Source organism: Hippopotamus amphibius, chromosome 11 (genome assembly GCF_030028045.1).
Source record: "Hippopotamus amphibius kiboko isolate mHipAmp2 chromosome 11, mHipAmp2.hap2, whole genome shotgun sequence".
NCBI classification, from domain to species: domain Eukaryota; kingdom Metazoa; phylum Chordata; class Mammalia; order Artiodactyla; family Hippopotamidae; genus Hippopotamus; species Hippopotamus amphibius.
Window position 1 is genome coordinate 8,828,789 of NC_080196.1, and position 14,280 is coordinate 8,843,068.

The 14,280-nt window shown below is 39.5% G+C and overlaps 1 protein-coding gene across 5 annotated transcripts in view; it reads left to right on the forward strand.

Moving 5' to 3' along the window:
• HIVEP1 (HIVEP zinc finger 1) overlaps nt 1-14,280 on the forward strand; it is a 133,948-nt gene that overhangs the window by 115,851 nt on the left and 3,817 nt on the right. The gene's annotated exons all lie outside the window — the stretch shown is intronic.

A 14,280-nucleotide genomic window follows, 5' to 3' on the forward strand; every position in this document is an offset into this window, starting at 1 on the left:
AGAGAGCACCTTGCCCTCTATTGCCGGCATCGCTCGTGCCCCCAGGCCTGCTTTATTTTTCCGTAGAGCACTTCACCACCACCAGATGTGTGTGTGCGCGTGTGTGTGCATTTGTTTATTATCTGATCCTTTCAACTAGAAAACAGAACGTAAGGACAGGGATCTCCTGTGGTCACTGCTCTATTGCCAGCATTTGCTGGGATTGCGGCTAGCAAGTCGTAGATAGTAAATAGTTGTTGGTTGAACGGATGGCTGAAAAAAAATGACCTATAATCTGTCAGGAAGTAATTCAGCACTGTTATTTTTAGAATTTGATATATCAGTGTCCCATTAAACCCCTTCACTACAGTTAAACAGTAGCTTTGATACAATATTTAATGCCTTTACCTATGAACAGTGTTTAGATGATTTGGCCATTTTGATCAATATAGATATTATCAAAGTGATGATGGCCATTGTTTGTTAATTTGTTATCTATCTGTTATTAGATCAAAAGACTAGAAGGTATTTTAAGTTATTCTGATGATTCCATTTTTATATCCTCAGTAATGATCTGTCCAGACTGATAAAGATCTGTTCCATTTTTCAGTAGTTTTGGAGAAGAGGAGTTTATTCTCTTTTTGATATATTTATTTATTTAGCACCGCAGCAACTGTCCAGTAGGTGCACAGTCACTGCCCTCAGGAGCGCCTTGCCTGTGGCTGGGATGTTGGAGTGAGCTCAGACTTGGCAGGGTTCACTCCCCGAGCTGGGATCTGGGAAGGACAGTGATGGCCTAGTCAGGAGCGGGAGGATGACTAGGGGTATCCCAGGAGAATGAAGTGAAAGGAAATATATAAAAAATATATTTATCCACATATTGCTTTGTTTGAAAAAAAGTATTGGTGAGGAGGTGGGGTAAGGGAGGGCAAGCATTCTGGACCAAGGGAGTTGTTGGACAAAATCCCAGAGGTTGAAAGAGGGGCCTAGGGCATCAAGAGTGTAAATGGGGCCAGATGAGAGAGTTGCACAGGGTGCTGGGGACAGGTCCTACTATGCAGGGAAGTTTTAGCACGTTCCTTTAAGAAAGTTTGAGGGCTTTTTTTTTTTTTTTTTTTTCTATCATCTGAAGTAACTTAAAGCCACTACCTCTTTAGTCCCATATACATCTGACTTTTAATCTGGATTATTTTCTCAAATGTTCTTGAAACAAGGAAACAACAAATTGTAGGGCTTTTAATCTGTACCTCCTGGAATTTTTGTTGCTGAGCTTGTATTTGTTTTTTCTTTCTGCCACTGCTATTTTATTTTGTAGTGGGAATTTAGACAGTAATGACTAACAGAAGCATGATCTTCCGTTCTGCAACAGCAGTGATATATAGAGTACCATAGAGCAAAAGTCTGTATCTGAAAGGGTGTTTTTATAAACAAAGTACCTCAAGGTTTTAGCATCCCTCAGTCTCCACCAGGTGGAGTTTATAGGTTTGGGTGGAAAGTCTGGTAAGATTTTTCTCTTGTGACACCCAGTTTTGTATGTATAAATGGATGATGACTCATTTAGAAATCTTGTTCTTCATTTAGTAAATTAGGGAGCTTCATTTCTCCTGGAATTCATTTCTACTCTGACCCGGCAGCACCATGGTATAGAGCTTTTCCCATAGAAGAGACTATTACAAAAGATAAGGACCTGATTTGTTCCTACCCTATTGTTTCCGTGTATGTTTTAGAACCTTGCCCTTGTCAACTCCATAAGGATGTTGTAAGGAATAGCAGTGTATGTTATGAAATGTTTCATTTTACTGTCAGTTTCATTTTCCAAGGAAAATAGACGAATTATCAGCCATATATTAGTAGTAGAAGAAGTGGCTGACTTTAAAAAAAAATAGGGAGGAGAGTAAATATTTTCACGTATCACAGTTTTAATCTTTGAAATGTACATCTGCTGGTAGAAGGAAGCTTGGGGTCCAGAGGCTGGTCAATGCCGAGTGATCTGACACGCTGGGTTCTCTGTCCCCCCGCTTCTTCCCTGCCCATAGGAGTTTTCCGCCTCCCTGATCACTCCCTGCTCAGGGATCAGGTTCATGGCAGTGGTTCCTTCTGAGACATCAGCCACCATCTGGAGATTCCTGCCTGACGTGTATCCCCATTTTCCTGGCCCAATAAGTGAAAATAAGTGATGAAACTGTACTGCGTAATGTAGGGTCTTTCCACACATAACTTGCTGTCTTTTCCCTTTAGTAGTGAACAGTTTTATCAAGTGCTTTAGTGGCATCCTGGGATCGTGCTATCATTTCTCATACTCTTAATCTAATGTAAGTCTGGTATTAAGCCCAGTGCACAAAGCAGCGCTAGAAACCACACTGGTATTCCATTTGCTGTGTACCTACAATAAAAATTCAGGGAAATGCTAAGGTCTGGTCAGCAGTTAGGTGCCACAGCAGTTTGGCTCTTCAGACACCTTTCATTTTGCCCTCCAGCTGCATTTATTCAGGGACTTTACTGACCCACTGTATGAACAGTGCAAGTTTGAAATTACTGAGTCAACTCTTAGTCAATGGAATCTCCTTTGTCACCTAGGTTTTCCTAAACACAGTCGAAGTTTCTCACTTAATTATGCAACTAGATTACAGATGGCTACCAAATAAAACAGTGATTAAAGAAAAATAAGTAGCCTAATTCAGGAGCTACATGTCTTTTAGGAAACCAGTACACTGACACATCATCTTGATCAATATGAAAATTTGTGACATTGTCTTCTCTAGGCACCGAATAAAATTCTTCAGTAGTTTTGATAGCCACCTTCATGTTTCACATTGACAGCGGGGGAGTTCTGTCAGAAGTGGAGCCCTACAGCACCTTAGGAAGGGCTGTTAGATTAGGCATACTTGTATGAAAGAGGCATATACCTAAACAGCCAGTGCTAACAGGATATGCAAGAACTTGCTCCAGATATTTAAACCTTGATTATCTCAGACATCTGGGAAATGGGGTACACTTTTTAAAGAAAACCCGCAAGGATGTTATTTGGCAGACCTGATTCTAAATGCTAGACTTTGCAGGACAGCACCCAGAAACTTAAGGGGAGAGTGTTTTTAGGTTTATAGGAAAAACTGAGGGGCTTGGTCATTTAATTGATCTTTTCTGTAGCACACACATAATCATCAAGAAATATCATCTCTGAGCTTTCATTTTATCCAATAAAATTTGTTAAAGGCTCTCTAAAAGCCAATGCTGTTACTACAGAGTATCGCACCATAATATGTATTTTTGAAACATCATTACCATTTGGTAATGTCTTAGTCGGCTTCTGGTTTTCTGGGAAAGTCCAAGTCTTTTTATTCTGTGCTCATATTTAATTATTCTTTTATATCTGCCTTGTTTATTTTCATCAAAGGTTTACTCTAGATTTATTTCTGCTTATCTACAGTGTTTCTTTTCCTGGCATTAACTCTGATCTTTTTCTTTTCTTGAGTGTCCTAAACCCATTCTCTACTCTCTGCCAGCTTGGTACCAGAATGTCATTCACCGTCATAATGTGCATGTTCCTGGTTGATAGAGTGCTTATTAAAGGTCAGTGTGAAGATGCTGTGATGAAGGACCGGAGACCCATGATTTTTGATTCTGCTGCCCTCAGTAGCAGTGGGCTGTATGGTTGCCGGTTTTATCCTGCAGCAGATGAATTCTTGTTCTGATTTTCAAATGGAATAAATTTAGAGATGTTGGGAAACATCTATTTTGAATTAAGCAGAGGGGACTATAAGTTTATCTGAGGCAGCCATTAAAATTTGGACATTTGACATCTCAAAGACGTTTCCATTTAGTTTAAAACTAGCAACTCAAGCTGTAATTACAGTAGGTGCTTATGAAAAGTGTAATCCCTCCAGCCAGCTGTGCATGCCTCTGTATTCTTGCCATGCAAAATTATATAGTCTCAGGACTTTTGTCCCTGTGTTCTTGAGGTATTAGTAAATACTTTTTCATTTTCACCTTTTGTTTCAAAAATCATGCTGCTGGCTGTTTGCTTGTCATGCCTTGATCCAAAGAATGTTTTTTGTCAACACACTGCTGGGCTTCAGTGTTAGGAATGTTAATATGAGCCCTCCCCTGCCAGACTGGGAGAACCATTCAGTATGGCAGAGTGCAACTGGAAACACTATTCTTATTGGAGGTTAAGTACTTAGGATGATGTGTATAAGAGGACTGTGTTACATCACAGGATTTAAAACCTATATCACGTTTACCCTTAAAATAAATGTAGTGACTTTTTCTAAATGAAATGCCTTTGAAATGAAACCTGTAGAATTTGTTTTTGTCACTGGGAAGTTTGTAGGAAACATTATTACCCCTTTTAAGGAAAACTGCCACTCACAACATGAAACCAGGATAGGTCTTGGGATTTATAGTTAAAATAAATACGTGTTCATGTCATCAATGAACAGCCAGATAGGACTGCCATTTGGTTTACTTCCTAAAATTACAAACCTTAAACTCTGGCCCATTATATTGTTAAGATGAAAACATAGTTTAATAAAAACTCCAAACAAAAACCCATTACTGCAGTACTTGCATGCTTTCAAAAACTTTTTTCTCCAGGTTGCCCTTGTTTGGATTTCAGAGTAATTTTTCTAAACATACGGGAAAAACAAAAACAGACAAATTACAACAACAACAGAATGTTGAAGGGGGTGAAGGGTTGCCGCTGACCTCCCCCGGGAGCCTGTCTGAGGGAGGCCCGTCCTGGCTCGGCCAGTAGGGGTCGCTGTCGGGCAGCGATGGGAGGGCAGCCCACAGTTCGTCCAACTGAAATCGGATTTTGAAATACATCTCTAGGGAAGTGGTTTGATGTAAATTACTTTTGAAGAACAGTATTGCTGCATTGCTTACCTTCTTTTTCCCTCATGAATTTGAATTCACAGAAAATGGAAGATACTAATTTTAAGCATGTGTAAAATTGTACTGCATATTGGAAATTTTTATTTATAATGAGTCGGGAATGTGTCTAGGAGGAGGGAAATTAAATAGAACTATTATAGGCCATTTATTTATGAATTTTTTAAGTAAGGATGGGTTCCTTATATCTGTTCTAGGGTCCCCAGGGGGTGCAGAGGGTTGAGCTACAGCCTTCCCCCTCCTGGAATAGTACAGTCTACATTGTACACACCAAGGAAGGAACAGTGGTCACATGTATATGTTATTGGAATAATGACATGGTTCCTAAATTTAAAAAAAGATTTAAAAACCTGTTTCCAAAGTCTGGCGTTGATGCTTTCTAGCTGTATTTAAGTCTCTTAACTTCCTTGTGTAAGATGAGTTCGGTATCAGCTCTGTCACGAGTGGCTGTCAGGTTTAAACATGACAGTAGAGTAAAATGTTGGCAAACCTTTTCTGTAAAGGGCCTGATAATCAGTATTTCAGGCTTTGTAGGCCACACAAGTCTCTGGCATGACAACTGAACTTTGTGAGCGTGGCACCAAAGCTGTCATAGACCGTATGTAAATGGTGGGCCTGGCTGTGTTCCAGTAGAACTTTACTTAAAAGAACAGGCGGGAGCCACACAGGGCCAGCAGCTGTGGTCTGGCAGCCCCTGGTACAACGGGAACTCTGTGGTAAGCATCGTAGTTAACTATGCTCGGTAACAGGCTGCACCAAGCGAGCAGCACCACTGTCAGAAATGGCAAGTTCTGGAGTAGTCAACAGGACTTGTGGTCAAGGACAGGTCACTTTTCCTTTCTGGGTCTTCTGTCCACACAACTTCTGACTCGGTGGTAATAGTCTTCTTTAGGGGTCGGAGTAAAGGGGACAGCGCAGAAATATGAAAGGACTTTTTTTAGCATGCATCCAGAGAGCCGAGGTGTCTGGGCTTTGTTTTGGGGCTGCGGGTATTTAAAAGGATGCCATTGTCTTAGGTTCATTTAAGTTATCCTTTATCTTGTTTCTGTCACTCTAGCACATCCACCGTGTTTAACAAATACGTAATGACCCAAAATTCACTTTCAGGTTTCCAAACTTTGACAGTGGTCTTCCCTTTCAGGAGTTTCACGACCCAGTGCACACAGAGAGAGAAACGTTAGTCGATCCTTATCTTGGGGAAGGAAAACTGTAGGAAGAAACCTCAGCTCTTCGCACGTCCTCTGTGAATTGTAGGCTTGTGGCTCTGTCTAGGGAGAAAGAAAGGTCCAGAGGCAGCAGCCTGGGTGTCTTCCCACCCACAGTTCTGCAAACCTTGATCCTAAGTGTGGGGTGATCAAGGCCAAAGCAAATTAAAATGGAGCCAAATAGCTGTACCTCCTTCCCTGTTACAAAGCATATGATATTCTTTATAAATCCTTCACATAAATTGCATATGCTGAAATTTTATATCTACATGAAAAATAAATAATCTCAAAGACTTATAGTATAACTATTCTTAAAATTCCGTACTTATTATAAAATGCAGTGTATTTGTTGTGAAATTTAAAAAGTTATTAGTTTACATTCTCCTTGGGGATTGTATTTTGTATGTTCTACTCTTCATAATAAAATACTTGAAGCTTTTAATGTCTGTACCTACACACATTTGACTCATGCATATTTATAAGCTAGGTTATTGACTGTAATTCATTGTTGACCTTCTTTCAGATCATTCTATGGTTAGGTTTTTATAACATGAGAGTTGAATGCAGAGTGTTTAGCACAAATTTGGAAGCCAGACAGACCTGGGTTTAAATCTTGGCTCTGACACTTCTGAGCTGTGGACTCCACACTTTAAAATAATCAACTGCTTTAAAAATTTTTTTTAATCATTGAGAAAAAGTCAGGTCCTTAATTAGTCCTTGTTTTAGTTTTGACCAGGTAGCACTGGTCTGTGTGTAGTGCTAAGCCAGGTTCTCTTGGAGTTTAGACAGCTAGAACCAGAGTAGAGCTATTCAGGCATCATGCACAACTGAATAAGATACAAGATACAAGATACAAGGTAAGGATAGTGTTAGGTGCCAGACAGTCAAAGAGTGAGAGAGAGAGAGAGAGACTCTGTGTGTGTGTGTGTGTGTGTGTGTGCGTGTGTGTGTGTATGTGTGTGTTAGGGTATGTTTTGGAGACATTTCCTATGCTTTTAAATTAAACGAGAGATGTGTTGGAATGTGTTTCAATTAATTGTTTCCTATTAAACAATAGGAAAAAAATTGCTTCTCAGAAAGAGAAGACTTGAGTGTAATAAGAACAGCAGGGAGGTGAAGGTTGTGCAGGCTTATCTGAAAGAGACAGAATATTGGTGTCTATAGGGTAAAATAAAGATCCTGGAGCATCGGCAAATAGGTTTTTTTAATGTCATTTTTTAAAAGATTATTTTGGTCTTGTAGAAAAATTGGAAAGCTTGTATACAGTGTTCCTATATACTCTTTACCCAGCCTCCCCTTATGCTACCATCTCACATAACCAAGAACACCTGTCAACACTCAGAAATTAACCTCAGCTCAGGATTGCTGACTAGAGTGCAGGACTTAGCAGTTTTGCCCCTGATGTCCTTTTCCTGTCCCAGGCTCTCCTTCAGGACCCCACATCGCACTTAGTCATCATGGCCTCTCCGGTGCATCCCTAAGTCTTTCCTGTCTTTCATGACCTTGACATTTATAGGGAGTACTGATCGGTTATTTTGTGCATCATTGGGGAGGCGCCATAGGGTGATTATGCTCTTAGTGCGTCATATCGCGGGTGGGGGGGTTCCATCATGTCAGTGTATGTTACTGGTCACGTCACCCCTCATTACTTGGCTAAGACGACATCTGCCAGTACTAGCTACTGTGAACTTACTGTTGTTCCCTTTATAAATATTAAATACTTGCAGAGATACTTTAAAACTATGCAGATATCCTATTTATACATTGATGGGTCTTGCCTGTGGTAAGTATTCCTGTAGAGTTCTAATTTATTAATTAGAATTCATTAGAATTTATTAATTCGTTTTCCTTTCTTCTGCAAGGAAGAGTTACCATTTCTCCATTCGTTCATTCATCCATTCATTCATTTACATCAGTGTGGACTCAAGGTCATGTATTTTATTCTTTGGGTTATAGTCTAGTTCTGTTATTTATTGTGTAGCTCAAGTTCTCATTGGCCATTGAGGTCTGTTCCTGTGCCCTTTCAACGTGATGCATCCTTTTTTGTTCTTTAAGCAGTTCCTTACTTTTTGACACCCCAAGATATTCCAGCCCTGGAATTGACCATTTCTCCAGGGACTCCTGGTTCCCTTTACTAAAAAATGGTACTTAGAAACCCAGATCTAGCCGCTAGGTGGTGTGTTCCTGGCTACTAACCTCTCACTGCTCCCAGCCCCTCTAGTTGGATAGGACTGGGAAATATATGTATTTATGGTAGCTCATGCATACACACATCTGTGTTTATTTCTGTATTCGTGTATGTGTACACACACACACATCAATGAGAACATAAGTCCATGCTGATAATTCCAGTTCCAGTCCAGCCCCACAGAGTTTATTCTAGCCTGCTCCATTTCCTTTTTTATCTTTCACCTACAGTGAGAAACCTGCTTTTCAGTTACAATATGTTCATATACATATTGTTTGTTCAACTCTAGCATGTCAATAAACTAGTTCCAGAAATGCTGACCCACCTGTGAAAAACAGATTTACAGTCACAGCAGAGTGTCTGTGTGCAGCTCTTTTTGTCTTTCATCCTTGACATTGTCTGGTCTGAACCCTCATTGCCAAGGTTACCAAGGTCGTGGTTGCGGGTTCATTTGTACTCAGTCGTCTGTCTCAGCTTGCATTTCATCCTAGATTCCCCCCCACATCCTGGTTAATTGTATTCTTATTTTCACACCATAAAATTCACCTTATGGTGTACAGTGTGGTGGTTTCGGACAAATGTGTAGAATTGTATGTTCACCCCTACAGTTCCATATATGAGGGTGAGTCAAAAATTATCTGTACTCTGGTTATATTAAAACTTCTATAAATTCTACAGCGAGCGTGCGGATAATTTTTGACTCACCCTCGTAGAACAGTTCCATCATCCCAGAGTTCCCCTGCACCACATCTTTATAGACAACTGCGCGTCACACACACCTAACAGCCCCTAGCAGCCACTGACCTCTTTTCCTCCCTATATTTCTCTGTTTTCCAGAGCATCATAGGAAAGGAGTCAGAATAAGTAACATTTGGGGTCTGGCTTCTTTCACTTAGCAGAACACATGTGAGGTTTATCCACGTTTTGAGGGAGTCGGTAGTTCATTCCTTTCTGTTGCTGAGTAGTATTCCATTGTATTGATGTGCCTTGCTTTGGGTTTAGTTTTATTTTCTTTTTCTAATTTCCAAAGGTGAGAACTTAGCTTATTTATTTGACACCTTTCTTCTTTTCTGACAGAAGTGTTGAATATAATAAATTTCCCACTTAGCACTGCTTTCGCTGCATCCCACAGATTTTGAATGTTATCGTTTGATTTTTATCCAGTTCATAATATTTCTAGCTTTTCTTTGAGACTTTCTTTTCTGACTCATGGATTATTTAGAAATGTGTTACTTAATTCTGAAATATTTGGGGATTGTTCAGGTATCTTCCAATTACTGATTTCTAGGCTATTCTGTTTTCAAGGAAAAATGTACTCTGTATGATTTCTGTTCACTGAAATTTGTTGAGGTTGGCTTTGTAGCTCAGAATATGCACATTGGTGAATGTTCCACATACACTTGCAAGGAAAGCATATGCTGCTGTTTGGTTGGAGCATAACTGTTAACTAGGTCTAGTTGGTTGACGGTATTTTTCAAGTCTTCTGTGTTCTTACTGATTTTCTATATACTTGTTTCATCAATTGCTGAGAGTAGAGTGTTTAAGTCTTCAACTATAACTGTGGATTTGTTTATTACGTTTTTGTTTTAGCCTCATTTATTTTGAAGCTCTGGTTTCATTGCTACACATTTAGGATTGTTGTACATTCATGAAGAGGTGACCCTCTTATCATTATGTGATATTCCTGTTCATCCTTGATAATATTCCTTGTTTTGATGTCTGCTTTGTTTGATATTACTCTATAGTTTTTTCAGCTGCATTTTGGTTAATTTTTAAAGGTATATCTTTCTCCAAACTTACTTTCAATCTATTGTCTTTAAATTTAAAATGGATTTCTCATCCTTAATACATACTTGGGACTTGCTTTTTTACCCAGTCTAGCAAAGTCTCTTTAAATTCATGTGTTACACCATTCCTTTTAATGTTATTTTTCATATAGTTGAAATAAAATCTATCATCATGCCAGCTATTTTCTACTTGCTTCATTTTTTCCCTTTTTATGCCTTAATTAAGCATTTTTATGGTTCTATTTTTCTCCTCTATTGACTTGTTATTTGTGTTTTTTAAGAAAATTTAGTTTTCTGCCTTCAAATAACTTTGTTACTTTATAATGTAGTGTAAAGACTTTATAACAGTATATTCACAATTTCTCCTTTCGTCTGTTGTGCTATTATTGTCATACCTTTTACATTTACACATGCTATAAACATATAGTACAGTGTTACTACTGTAAACATTAAATTATCTTTTAGAACAAACAATTTAAATTTTTTAAACTTTATCTTCATTTATTTTATTTCTGTTGCTCTTCATTTTGGGGGGTAAACATGAGTTCCCATTCTGATACCATATTTTCTCTGCCTAAAGAGCTTTCTTTAACATTTGTCATCAAGTAGGTCTGCTGACAATAGATCTCCTCAGTTTTTGTTTTCTAAGAAAGTTTGTATTTCTCTTTCATCTTTGAAAATTATTTTCAATGAGTATAGAACATAGAATTCTGGGGTTTTTTTGGGTTTTGGTTTCTTTTTTTTTCTTTTCTTATCATTGTTACTGTGTTTTTCTTCTTTTTTTTCTTTTTTTAACCTCTTTATTGGAATATAATTGCTTTACCCTTGCACTGGTTTTTGCTGTACAACAAAGTGAATCAGCTGTATTTATATATATATATATCTCCATATCCCCTCCCTTCCACAACTCCTTCCTATATTTCCTATCCCAGCCCTCTAAGTCATCACCCATCATCGAGTTGATCTCCCTGTACTGTGTTTTTCATTGGTAGCATTTCATTTTTTTCCCCATAGTTTCATCTTGAAGCTGCAATTCCCACTTAGTATTATATGTTGTTCACCTTTCTCATTAGAACCTTTAACATATTGATCAATTATTTTTAAATTCTCTGAAAGTTCTAACATCTGTAACATCTGACTGGTTCTGATTGCTTTTCCTCTTCTGAGATGTTTTTTCTTGACTTTTTGTATGCTTTGTAATTTTTGTTGAAAGCTAGATATCTTGCATAAGACAGTGGAGACTAATGTAAATAGTTTTTATGCCTGGCAAGGCCCTTTGTATGGGAGTTAGAGCCTTTCTAGTCAGGAGTTGGACTGGGTTGGAGAGATTTGTTGTTAAGGCTACCATCAGAGCACCAAAGGCTTCAGATTCCTATAGAAACACTTCTTGTTTGGGGTGGTGGTTGGATTATAAGAGAAGTGCTTATTCCATTCCAGTTTTAGGTCTTTCCTTTGTGCTGTGCCTAGAGAGGGTGCTGTACACATTCTGTTCTTTTCCTGGTCCTCTTTCAGCAGTATTTTGCTGTTACTGCTCATTTCAAGCTCCTTAACTTGGTATTAGGGGCTGAAGAGGAGGATGGGATGCCACCTCCGTTCTGATCCGGTCTCAGCCTTCTACGTGCACCATGTCCTCAGGTTTCTGGGCTGTGGCCCTCTTGGTCTCCTACCCTAGCTCAGCTGTGTGGCAGACTCGGCTGGCAATCTTGTCCCTGAAGGAGTAGAGTTGTGTTTTTTCTCTTACTTACCGTTCCCCACTGCAGTTAAGTTTTCACCAGTGTTCCAAGGGCAGCAGTGCTTGTTGCCCTTCTCCTCAAAGGACAAAGTGTCTGTCTTCTAGCGGAGAGAGGGGAGATGGATGCAGGTGGAGTTCCTTGCCCCTCCTAAATGCTACTCCTCTCCCCCAAATCTAGATCACAATGGATACTTAGTGCTCTTTTCTGTGAGTGCTTGAATGGTGTTCATAACATAGAGCCTGCGAGAGAATGTGGCCCCAGAGGACTCACACAGCGCTTCCAGCCCACACTTGGCTCTAACCAGTGTCAACCATATAGCTGACCTCCTCTGACCCGTGTCCTGCTGCATCTACCCCAGATGACGCAAGCTGGTGTCTCCCCTGTTCCTACAGACACTGTGTCTAGAGTTTGGGCTGTTTGATTGTCTGGGACTTCAGCCTTATGATGGGTTTGGGGAAAGTCGTAAATTTAAATTTAGGCCTGTTATTAAAAAAAAAAAAAAAGTAATAGTTATTAAGCTAAAGCAAGTCTCACCCTAGTCAGGCTTTCTGGCAGGGTTGGCTTCTGATAAAATCAGCCTCCCTCTGCAGTAACCTGTTCCCTCTCATCAGTCATCTGGTTTCTTTTGTTTTGGGTTTTTTCTACTTTCTCCTTTGAAAGAAAATTTTTTTCTCTTATTAGAATATCTAAAAATGTATCTGTTTTAGCATTCACGTGGCAAATTCAAAACATATGGGGGATAACTCTAATTTTAGAATTTCAGACATCAGGCAGGGTATCAGAGAGGGATCTGTGAGGCAGCAAGCAGGGCATCTACCCAGACATCACCCGTCCCATGTCCAGCATGGGCATCCGGTGGGATTCCATAGATCAAGGTTATTTTATGTATTTGATAACAAAAGAGTAGAACCCATAAAGCAAAAGGCATGAAATCATATAGTAAAGGAATCTAAATGTATATGTTTTGTGTTTGAATGTTTTTTTGTTTTTTGTTTTTAATTAATTTATTTACCGGCTGCAACGGGTCTTCATTGCTGCGTGCAGGCTTTTCTCTAGTTACGACGAGGGGGGGGCTACTCTTCATTGTGGTGCGTGGGCTTCTCATTGCGGTGGCTTCTCTTGTGGTGGAGCACAGGCTCTAGGCACGTGGGCTTCAGTAGTTGCAGCACTTGGGCTCAGTAGTTGTGGCTCATGGGCTCTAGAGCACAGGCTCAGTAGTTGTGGCGCACGGGCTTAGTTGCTTCAGGGCATGTGGGATCTTCCTGGACCAGGGATCGAACCCATGTCCCCTGCATTAGCAGGAGGATTTTTAACCACTGCAGCGCCAGGGAAGTCCCTGTATAAAAATGATTATAAAAGTAACATGTGCTTGAGATAAAAAAAAAAAAAAAATCATAAAAGTTCTAGTCTTTTCTGTCTCCTAGAAATAATCATCCTCAGATGTGTTGGTGTTGATGTTTTGAGACTTTTCTCTACGGGCTCATCTTTGTAGTAGAGAGAGTAGCCAAGTAAAATAATATGCAAACCATTTGGAAAACCCAGGAAATATACCCATTAATTATCTCTGTTTACATTTTTTTCTCTTCAAAAAATGCATATAAATGCAGACTCTATCACAGCTAAGCTGAACATGGTCTGACGCCTTCTTTATTATAGCTCATTGACAGTGAATCGGGGTAGAGATTTTGCATACCTCCTCCTTTCAACTTTTTAAGCTTTATATGCTTTCTAAGGGAAAGTGCCTCTAATTTTGCAAGGTTGTGAATAGATAAGGTTTTAAATCCAGTTTCACATGAACTTATGAGGTATTTGAAATATTCCCTGGATTATCGTGACTATTCCTTGTGAAGCATAGTCTCACATGACATTATATGGCTGATATTAATGGCTTTTAATTAATGTTCCCCTTCCTGAGAAGTGGGCTGAGTCACCATAGGAAAAAAATGACAGGAAAATTTAGTACCTTTCTCAGTTCAAAAAGAAAAGCTGAAGGATTAAATATGATAGGCTATTACTACTCAGGGGTCGGTGGAAACATGCCTAAACTACCATTCAAATATAAGGAAAATTATTCTGTTTGTAAATATGAAATGCCACCATTTTTTTGTTTTTGTTTTCATTTGTTCAATGAAAGGGAGATACAAACAAGGACGTAGAGAAAAGGAGCTCAGAAAGAGTCGTAGTGAACTCTCTGTTAATTTTTTTTATATAGTTCAGTCTTCTTTTGGAGGTTTTGCTCCTACCGTATTTGAGGCCTTTATTTCTGGTGTTCATTGTGTATCACGCTCTCCTGTCTGCTCTCACGAGGTTCATTTCACGTTCCGCATCCTTAACGCAGCCTCCCTGGCCACGCCCCCCCCTCGGGCCTCGCTCCTGATTCCTGCTGAGCTGACTGACCGCCTCGCTGTCATCCTCCTCCACTAACCTGTAGGCTTTTCGTGGGTAAAGCCCGTGCCTTGAATATTCCTCACAGTATTGCCAAGCCTCTAAAAAAGAAA